This window comes from Pteropus vampyrus, unplaced genomic scaffold (genome assembly GCF_000151845.1).
Source record: "Pteropus vampyrus isolate Shadow unplaced genomic scaffold, Pvam_2.0 Scaffold184, whole genome shotgun sequence".
Classification (NCBI taxonomy): domain Eukaryota; kingdom Metazoa; phylum Chordata; class Mammalia; order Chiroptera; family Pteropodidae; genus Pteropus; species Pteropus vampyrus.
Window position 1 is genome coordinate 2,394,048 of NW_011888965.1, and position 11,525 is coordinate 2,405,572.

The 11,525-nt window shown below is 34.5% G+C and overlaps 1 pseudogene; it reads left to right on the forward strand.

The window, feature by feature from the left end:
• The first annotated feature begins 410 nt into the window (after positions 1-410).
• Positions 411-623, forward strand: LOC105299406 (annotated as a pseudogene).
• The last annotated feature ends 10,902 nt before the right edge of the window (positions 624-11,525 follow it).

Here is an 11,525-nt window from a genome sequence, read left to right on the forward strand (position 1 = left end):
AGATACTACTCAAAGCAAAAGAGTACTACTTTTATTATATGGCAATGAATTATACCTAAGACATTTTCTACCCCAAGAAACAGAATTATCTTCAAAAGATAACTAATGACAACCAAACGCCTTATTATCAAAACAAAATCACATCTAGTTGTGTTTTCGTTTGGCATTGTTTAGCTTGTGGAGTATCTTATATGTATTTAGGAAACTAGACAAAGAAGAAAAATCTCTTCAATGCTTGACTTTTAAAAATTGTTTCACTCTATGGGATTATATACCTTGGCAATAATTATTTTGGTAACCCAATCACACATGTTCACTGTTGCTGTGTTACTCTGTAAAAGGTAACTAAAGAGAGCTGAGTGGCCACTGGAGATGCCTGCCGCTCTGGTACGAGGAGTGTAAGTGGCTCGATGGAGTGGGCTATGGACAGCTTACACTGGAGACAGACAACAGAACACCACGTAACAGAAGTGGAAGTCCAACTCAAATGCAGGACAGCCTCACTGAACAACCAAAAGTGTCAGCTGTACCCAAGGCAATCTCAGCAGTAGCAAGTACCAGTGGTAGATTTCCAGGTGGAACTGAGACAGGTATTCTTAGCTGAGACACCAAGAGGTGGTTAAAGCAGTACTGAAACATCGAGGTAGCTGATTCCAAGTAAAAAATCAGCTGACGATGTATCGATGTATTTGAATCAGCTGGCAATGTAATAAGAATATTATCCATGACAAAAAAGGTAAAGAATCTTCAAATTTTTTTTTAAGGATTCTTAGAGGTATAGTTGCTGATCACAGACATCTTTATTGTCTGAAAACAGGAAATTATCTTTATCAAAATTTCAGTACTCCTTTTATAGAAAAGTCTAAGGGCCTATGACCCAGAGGTCTTGGCATAGAAGATGCTTTATTAATTTATTTGTGTAGCTGATTTTTTGGCAGTTCTAACTAAACCAGGGTTTAGAATACAATTGATTCTTGTTATTCAAGGTAATGTCTCATAAACATAGTCATATTTTATAACCATTGCTCCTAGCAGTGCATAGTTAAAGTTCCTGCGAGCCTCTGGTTATATTTCTGTCAACCAATCAATATATAACCTGTTTTATGTATGTTTCTGTTTCAATACACCTTATTTAATATATTTTATTGATTCATTAATGTTGGATTCATAGCCAACAGTACTATACCTCATACCTGAATGATGCCTATCTAATATATGATTTTCTTTGTAAGTCCCATCACAGCTTTTTTTGAAAGAGCTTCAACATTATGCTTGGGAGCCATTCAAAACAGCAAAATCACCAACAGGAAGCACAAAAAGATGTGAAAAACTAGTACAAATTAGAATGTTAAGAGGATATTTGTTTACAGTAAGATAGCTGAAACAAGAAAGCTAGACGTTGCCTTATTTGGCTTTAGCTTGGAACCTTCACATTGGTGACTCAAATTTTTCACCACTGGGCATGTTCACAAATGACAGAAAATGCATAGCGAGTATTGATTTTGAAATATTATTTACAAATAAAGTTTAGCAGAGAGGCAAATTCTCAAATACAAAATCTGCAAATAATGAGGATCAATTGTACCTGTTACGCAGTGACTAATTTTTATACTTTTTACTTTTATAATGACTAAGTAGTTATTCTGTACTTGCAAAGAATAAATTGTTTAGAAATACATAGGATTTTGCTTAAATTTCCAATTTTGCCCTTGGCCATTTATTTTAGAGAATCAATTTGAAAAAGAAGTTTGAATTGCTCCCAATTTAGTAGAACATTATAGTTATTTTTGTACCTATATTCAGAAATTCAATAGCTAAGAGATTATAAATCACAAAGATGAATGGAAAGGCAATAACAGGAAGAGAAATCAAGGAAGAAAATATGTGTTCTCAGATTTATAGTCTTATAGTAGTTTTAAAGAGCTGAGATATGCTTAATCAACACTTGTTGATTGGACTTAACTTCAACTTTACTTTACAGTTTATAATCAATAATGGTCTGAGGGACAGGAGAGATGTAAACATTTATTTGAAGATAATAACACCATTAAGTTAATGCTCTGACACACTATAATGACAATATTTGGACCATGCTTTATATAAGCTCTGTTCTCAAGTACATAGAATAAGCCAATATTTAAGATATGAACATTTGATTCCCTATAAAATAAAAATAGTCTAACAGACATTTTATAAAGTGTGCTCTGTTGAAGTGTATTATTCTGTATTGTCAAGAGAGCATATACTTTGATTGAAAGGCAGTGAGAGAAAATAGAGAATGACTTATATACAGTGCTTTTAAGCTCGTGACAGAAAGAGCTCAAGCAATATGTGGTCACTCAAGAAACTTCAAAGGGGCTGGTATCTGAGTTTGGGAAGGGTGGAAAGGAACTATAAAGCTAAGATGACATTTTAATAAAAACTTTAAAATATAAAATCATGAATGTGTAAAATTGTTTTTAAAAAAAAAGGAGCAAAAAATGTGAATGTTTAAAAACGAAAAAATAGAATTGGACTGACACATGTGGACGACTAAAGTCTCATTAAACTAGCATTTATTGTCTACTATGTTACTCTGAACAAGACCGATTCCATCTGATCTTAAAATCAAAGCAGGGTCAGGCCTGGTTAGTACTTGGATGGGAGCTCACCTAAGAAGCCCAGGTGCTGTAGGCATAAAAAAAAAAGGGATTGTAAGCTGACAAGGTCCTTGCAATCTAAGAAGTCAACCAAGGGTTGCCTTACCTAAAAATAAATAAATAAATAAATAAATAAATAAATAAATAAATAAATAAATAAATACAAAATAAAAAAAGTAAATAAACTAGCATTTATTAGGAAGATAGATTGAAGCATGCATTATTACCTTCTACACTGGCAAGTTTAAACATCAGCCTCAAAGAGATGAGAGTAATTTGTTCTCCTTCTTGGATTTATCATATGAAATTCTTTAACCTCTTTCTTCTCTTTTGTTTTTTGCCTTCAGTCTATGGCTTCATACAACAGGTTTATCTTCTAGGCTATCTTTATGAAAATGGCAAGGAATTGAAGAAAAAAAATCCAAGCTTTTAAAGGGATGCCAATTTTATCTAGAAACTAAGTTATTACAAAGATAACGGGATTTAAAAACTTGTTCAAATTCCTTTTAATTTATTTAACAAGCACTCTTTCTATAACTGAAATGATCCCTATGAAAAGGAAAAGTGACTTTCACCACATTACATTGTGTCATAATACATATTTCCTGGGATTTTTGATATCAGTCATTAGAATGTATAAAGACAAGCACAGAAACAGTTTTGTCTGATATGGTATGTCAAAATACACAGGTCTAGCTGACGAAGAAGAATCGTCATCACTTCAGGGAAACTAGACAGAAAAGGAAAAGGCATTTGTAAAAACTTCTCACAAGTCACTAGGGTTTTAGAAAATTGATGAGTGAATTAATTTCCAGGGTTGTCCTTAGTTAGAGTACTTGCCTATTTTAAAAAGATTCTTTAGCTTTATGTTAATTAAAGAGCTTAAACTCTGATAATGTGGAAGGACTCTTATTCTCTCATTAATCTTTCCATCTTGTACATCTGTGCAGAGAGTAACCACTAAGGTCCCCTTCATGGAGCAGGCAGAATGTGTGGCAAAATATAGGCCTGCAAAAAATCACTCCCAAGGGGTTTTCCATAAAACCTGAAGTTCTGGCCAAATGCTCAACTCTCTCCTAAAATATGATTGTTGATAACTAATATTTATTGAGCACTTACTATATGCCAGGTATTATGTTAACTACTTTATATAAATTAATTTATTTAATTCTCATAACAGCCCTGTGAGAGAGGTGCTCTTGTTATCCCTATCTTACAGATGAGTAAACTTAGGCAAAAATAAGTTAAATAACTCGTCCAAGGGCACATAACAAGAAAGTGGTAGAACTATGATTCAACCTATGATATTATCCATGAACAATTTATGTTCCTATTCCATTATCAAGAACTTAATATGTTCATGTTTGTCTGCTAGGGAAGCTTTGAAGTGCTGTCTCTAGCTGAGAAGCTATGCATGTAGTAAGAAGGGAAGAACAGAACTTGGAAGAATAGCTAGCAAGTATATAACTACATTCATATTGAAGTTTCTGTCTAATAAATCTAGTCAAGTTTTTCTTTTTATTATTTTTTAATTTTAATTAGTTTCAAGTATACAGTACATTGGTTACACATCCATATAGTTAGTAAAATAATCCCCCCAATTGCTTCCTTCCTTCCCTGATCCTCACTTAGCCAATGTATTAATGCTAATTGCATTCCTTATGCCTTGCTCCCCATCCCCGTGACCATTCATCAGCTACTAATTTGTACTTCTTTAACCCTTACCACTCTTCCAGCCCCCTCAACCCTCCTCCCCTCTGTCCAACATCAAATTGTCCACTATATTTGTGAATCTGTTTTTGATTAGTTTGTTCTTTTTATTCCTTAAATTCTGCATATAAGTGAAATCATATAGTGTCTATCTTTCTCTGTATGACTTAAGTAACTTCTAGGTTCATCACAGTAATATCTTTTTCCATTCCCTTCCTTTTCATATGTGGGGGCCACTCTTATCCTTTTAGCCACTCCATCCCTTGGTTGGAGTACTTAATTCTTTTCCATTTAAGGTACTTATTGATAAGAATGCAGTTGTTACCATCCTTTATTCCTGTTTTTGATACATGTTTTTCTTCTTAAAGAAGTCCCTCCAACGTTTCTTGTAATTCTGGCTTGATGGTGATAAATTCTTTTGGTTTATTTTTGTCTGGGAAGCTCTTTATCTGTCTTTCAACTCTAAATGATAGCTTTCCTGGATAAATTATTCTTGGTTATATATCCTGTGTTGTCATTCTTTCTAATATTTTTTGCCAAGCCTTTCTGCCCTGCATAGTCTTTATTGAGAAATCAGCTTCCAGTCATATGGGTGTTCTCTTATATGTAATTATTTGTTTTTACTTGCTGCTTTTAAATTTTTTTCTTTGTATTTAAACTTTGGCATTTTAATTATGACGTGGTTTGATGCGGGCCTCTTTGGATCCCTGATTTTTGGAACACTCTGAGCTTCCTGGGGTTTTATCTCCATTTCCTTCACCAGGTTAGGGAAGTTTTCCATCATTATTTCTTCAAACAGCTGTTCAACATCTTGATTTTCTTCACATATATCGATCAGACGAATATTTAGAGCCTTAATCGTGTCCCATATCTTTCTTAAATCATCTTTATAGTCTTGGCCTCTTTTTTTTTTTGCCATTCTGTTTGAGTGTCCTGCTTGGCTTTCCTGTCCTCTAGATAGGGCATGTGATCCTCTTCTTTATTCACTTTGTTTATTCCTTTATTTATTCCATTTAATATACTTCTCATCTCAGATAATGTGTTCTCCATTTCAAACTGGTTCCTCTTATAATTTCCATTTCCATTTGTATCTCTTTGTTGGAGTTCTCTACATTTCCCAAAAGTTCATGTTGCATCTTTACAACCAGTGTTTTGAACTCTGCACCCATTAGATTACTCGACTCCATTATACTTGGATCTCTGTTCTATTCTCTCATATGGTTTCTGCTTCTTTGTCTTCCCATTTTGGCTGTCTTTCTGTGTCTGTTTCTATGTACTAAGCAAAGCTCCTAAGTCTCCCAGTCTTATTAACATGAAGAAGGTGTCTAGTGGCACAGTCCTGAGAGGGGTTCAGCTGCAGGCCAAATTTAGCCCCAGCCTCTGCCCCTCCAGGGCCACCTGTCAAGATTCAGCAAGCAATCCACAGATGCTGTGCTTATAGTTGCCTCAAAAGGCCACACCAGAAACTGAGGCCAGCTGGCTTTAGTACGAGTTTAGGCGCTGCTCATCAAGGTGCATCTGACTGGCTGAGGATATACCTAGATGTGGTTTGGGTGGGGCCCAGGTTAGGGGAGGTGGGGTTTTAGGTAATCCTCTGGGTAGAATGACCTCTGTTATCCAGTTTGATGATGTCACAGCTATGGCAGGGCTGTGTCCTCACACTGGGAGGGGGTAGGGCTCAGCAAGAAACAATAGATACCGCAAGCACTCCTGTACTGAGCAAGTCTCACTTGACTCTCACACTGACAATAACTCCCTGTAAGTCCCTGGTACCCCCTGAGCTCAGCCAATCCAGCACTGGTGCTCAGAGTGAGCAGGTCCTTCACCGCGAAAATCTGCTCGTGGACGCAGCCCCTTTAAGAAGCTTCTGCCGCTGCTGCAGCCTCTGTCTCACTCAGCTGCTCGAGACCGGGCAGCCCCGCGTCCTCACCCTGTCCTACCTTCTGCCATCGCAGAGTGCTTTCTTGGATTTCTTCCTAGTTGTATGGCTTGTTCATCTAGATCCTGGATGATTTTTCTTTGCTGCTGCTCCTTGTTTCTGTCACAACTTTGATTTGGTCGCCAGAGGAATGAACAGAGCCTCTATCATCTACGCCATTTTTTTCTCCTCCAAATCTAGTCAGTTTTATGCATTTTAAAATTCAAATTCATATCAGTCCTAGAATTGTAAAAAACCCTGAAAGTTTCAAACAGAGACAAAGCCATATGATGACCATTGTTTACTGCAAATAGCTAAAGGCTTTCTTGGTTGCTCTCAATTGAGAACAGTATAGAGTGACTCTCCTATTATTATCAGTCTTATTAAGGGCTGTTGAATTATGCAAAATGGGCTGAAAAGTAAGATGCTCTTCTCAATAGAGGACTACACCATTTCCTGTTTGGCAGTTATTCTACAGGAATGTTGTCCATGCTTAGATTTCATTATAATTCAAAGAATAAAAGGAGATTCAAGAGTTTCAGGTAGAATATGTTGTGTCGCACGTGCAAAATTTGAGAGCTACTACTTTCTGACAACCCAAGTTGCAAAAGAAAAAAAAAAAACGTGCTACTACCGTCTTTGTACAACATTACTAATGAGGGCAGCTTCTGCCATGTTAGTGGCATGTGTGTTTTACGTGGTTGGAATCAGTGTCCCAGCTGTATCACATTCCACAGTTATTTGTATCTCTAAAATATGATGTTGTACACTGCATACATTGAGTTATGTGAGGTGTAAGAAAAGACAGCCTTTTTGTTTCTCTGTAAGAAGTATGTCTCTAAAGCCTTAATTAGATAATATGAGATGCTGACATTTCACCCTAACTTCACAGAAAAATCAATGTCGTTGAAGGCAGACTGTAGGCATTTGTGACAGCTTAAGGATTCATACCTTTAGCCAATTTCAAAATAGTTGCCTCATATCAGTAGACAAGGTGTGTTGGTGTCCTAGATTTGAATCAAAGCATTTTTTGAGGCATGTTCTAAGCTTTTCATAAATTGTACATAGTAGGATTAAACCAGATCAAGTGTTGTAACTGACCATGATTAGCTCACTTCAAAACAAACTTTATTTATTACATTCTGGTTCTTTATATCAATGAATGAGAAGACGGGGTTATTCATGCCTGTTGGACTTAGGCAAAATAGAGTTAAATTTCAATAGCAGAGGTTTGCATCCCCGATACATAAGCAGAATGATGAAATGAGTATGAGAATAGAATGTATGAGTAAAATGACTGTGGAAGAGATAATACTCAATAAATATCCATGTGTTTCCTACCATTTCCCACTTTCCCTTGCAGTTAAATTTCAGCTGTGTTGACTTGTTTTGACTAATGGATGGGAGCTGATATAATGTGTGACTTTTCCGGACTGAGTCAGTAAAAACTTTGTATGCTTACTCTATTTCTATTTGCCACTGCTGCAATGCCTTTGGAGGTCACGTGTTTCATATGGCATAGTTACAGAATGGAATAGAACTTCCTGAACCTTATTGTGCTTTATACAAATGGCAAATAAACTAGTGGCATAGCCCGGTTTATTCTGACTAAAGTTATCATTCTAGGTGATTGGAAAGGGCATTCAAAACATTCACTTTTGCAAATGCTACACAAAGCTATCAAAAAGGAAGATATATTTATACGAAAGTGTGCCAAGAAACTATAAATGCCAAGATGCCAATGTTGTGAGAAGATCATAATACAGAGAAAAGCATGAAATCTGATCTTTAGTGTTCCAGCTATTATTGTTCTTGCTATATTTCTTCTCAATGCCCTATGGTTCTAAACCATTCTGGAATTGAAAGTCAAGCTCATCCAGCAGTTAATGATGGTATTTATAATGGTTTATAAATTTAGACAGCTGCTATCATACAGTAAGTCAAAGCACAAATAGAAAGTGCCTTCTATTGTATATAGGATTAGTGATGTATGTTGGACACCCAAAGTGATGTATGAGGAAGAGATCATGTCTAGCTACAACTTATATTTAAATCGCTTTTGTTCCTGGAGGTGAGCTAGAGGGGAGTCACATTTCAGTCCAGGCAATGTTCATTGTATTTTAGCAGTTTGTCTCTGCTCCTTTTTCTGTAAAAAAAGGATCCTAAGTGCAGAAAAGGGTTAATCAAATTTGTAACAACAAATATCTTGGGGCTGACTTACTTTAAATTAGAAATTTATGTTAAAAAATTCAACTGTAACATATTAAGGGAAGTAATTATTGTAAACATCACCTTGCCTCATAAGAAGTAATGAAATATTTGTCAGTCCCAAGTTTAGTTTATTCACATATACAAATCTTTTCAAATTTTCATGAGTTTTTGGTAACTCTATTTTACGTTTTTATATTTAATTTATTCCAGATGGTCTTTGTTGAAATTCCTATATTAGATCAAGAATCTGAGCTCATGACATTAACATGGTCACAAGATGAAAACAAAACTTTATGACTTACCTATCTTCTTGCTTTTATCTGCACAAAAATGGGAAGCAATAGAACACTCACAACAAGAGAAATGATATCATTTTATCTACTGATGAAGCACAGCTGATTGACTGAATAACTTTCTCTGATAATATGCTAATAAAATCAGCTTGGATAGTATAAAATCAGATTGGTTATAAACTGATCCCTAATGGAAAGAGAACTTACGCGTAAGACTGATATCTATTGGAGATGCTCTCATTTAGTCAGCAATTCACTATAATTAATATAAAGATGAAACAGCTTTCACTAATGTCTCCTAAGAGAGTTTATCTAGACAACAGGCTACCAAGTTCTAGATCAAGGGTATTTTATATCTAGCTAGTTCTTATTCAAAAATAGCATCGTCTCTATCCAAGGAGAAAAATGTAGCTTTTATTTCTTGCCTTTGTCTTTCTCCTCTTTTCTACTTAATTTACTTTGTTTTGAGTTACAGATGTCACTGAATTATCTATGGATAGATAATCAATGAGTGGATGATTTAAACTTTACTTTTCATCTGCACAGAAGACCAGAGGATTATGAAAATCATGTAATAGGGATACTTTTGCAATGCTAATACAGTTTTTAGTTTGAGTTCTTGAAACTTCCAAGTTTCCTTTACTCTGAATTCAGACTTTCACAAGCATTGCATGTGGTTTTAGGTTTTCTATGCAAATACAAGCAAGATATTTTGGATTTGAAGTGTCCTACACTTTTCCTAATTTAACTCAGAAGTTGTGCGTAGAGAAGGTTTGAGAGTGATGATGATGATGATGATGATGATGATGATGATGAAATGTTCTTTTCTCAACCCTACTTGAAAACATAAACCCATTAAAGAGGTGGAATGCACTGTCAGTTTGATTAGAATATTGTCAATGACACAAAACTTTCAGGGTGGGTCAAAATTCATAATGGTAAAGCATCTTATAACATAAAGGGTCTAATTCTTAATAGTATTTGTTGGGCTATGAATGACTGTGTGCTTCTGGTAATCATTGCTTTAGCTAGAGTTTCTTAATTTCAACATTATTGACATTTGGGCCAGATAATTCTTGGTTGTAGGGAGTTGTCCTGTACACTGTAGGATGTTTAGTACCCTGTCCTCTACCTACTAGATGCTGGTAGCTCCTCTCTTCCTGGTTGTGAAAACCAAAAATGTCTCTTGACATTATAAATATCCACTGGGGAGGGGGACAAAATTGCCCCTGGTTGAGAAACACTGCTTTAGTGAGAAAGACCTTGCAGCAGAAAAATGTTTTCTGCCAGAGTGGCAAACTTGGCATATTTGACACATGGAAAAGATAACTTTTAACATCTGCCTCCTCTGTAGGACAAAATCATTTTTAGTAATTATAATGAAATGAAATTAATGGCCTAAGAAAGAGAGAACTGTTTTATTAATTATTATTTATACTCTTTTGATTTATATGTGTAATTGTGCCAGTTATATATTTTTAAAAATGAAATAAATGTTACAATTCAAAAGTAAAACAAAAAAAGTAATAGATTAATACTTTTCCCCAATTTTATTGAGATATAATTGACATACAGACTGTATAGGCTTAAGATATACAGCATTATGATTGACATACATATATTCTGAAATGATTACCACAATAAATTCAGTTAGCATCATCTCATGTAGATCTAAAATAAAGGAAAAGAGTTTTGCTTTGTGATGATAACTCTTAGGATCTATTCTCATTACATCCTTCAAATATACCACATAGCAGTGTTAAACTATAGGCATTATCATGTTATATATTAGATCCTCAGTACTTATTTATCTTGTAACTGGAAGCTTATGTAATATAGGTTTATAAAAAGATAATCTTAGATTAATACTTTTATTTATACTAAAATATTTTAAAGGGAAAATTTGTACTTACATATTAGTGTATTACAATAATAAACAATAAAATAATAATGTGATAGTTTAATAACAAACACAACTTAATAAGAAGTTAAAATAGAAGAATAAATTTTAATTTTAAATATATCATTCAAATTCAGCAAAATTTTTTTTAACTAAAATTTTCCTTTACTGCACCAAAATAACAAAACCAAGTATACCAAAACACCAAATTCAAATACCTAAGGAACAATACATTACAGCTTTCTGTCGGCTTCACTTTTTAAATAAAATGTCAAGTAGTCACATAGAATGACAGTACTGAAGCAGCTTAGGTCCAGTTTCTTTGATGTTAAAATCATTGTGCTATCATTGTTTATTTTGGAGCACTATTTAAATGCCGAAATATATGGAAGCAAAAGTTTTGGAGATGTGAACCCTACCAAAGGCAAGTTGAAATGATTTTAAACTATTATGAACTTCCTCTTGAAATGAAAGTACATGGAGATTCATGTGTGTCAGAGGACAAGTGTATAAATGAAAGTTCTTTGAGTTAATTTTCATGTCAAATATAATGTTTACTATGAGGTAAGTAATAGCAATAAGTACTATTATTAAAAGTAATAAAATATATATTATTAAATGTTACTGGTAATCATGGCAATTATTTTTTTATTTTATTAGTTTCAAGTATTAGTACATTGGTTAGATATTTATGTAGTTTATAAAATGATCCCCTAATTGCTCTTTCTCTCCTCTGGTTTTCCACCTAGTCATTGCAATTGTTTTAAACTTAGTTCTCAACCAGGGGTGATTCTGTCTCCCAGGGGACATTTGGTAATGTCTAGAGCCATATTTGGTTGTCTCTAGAGACATAT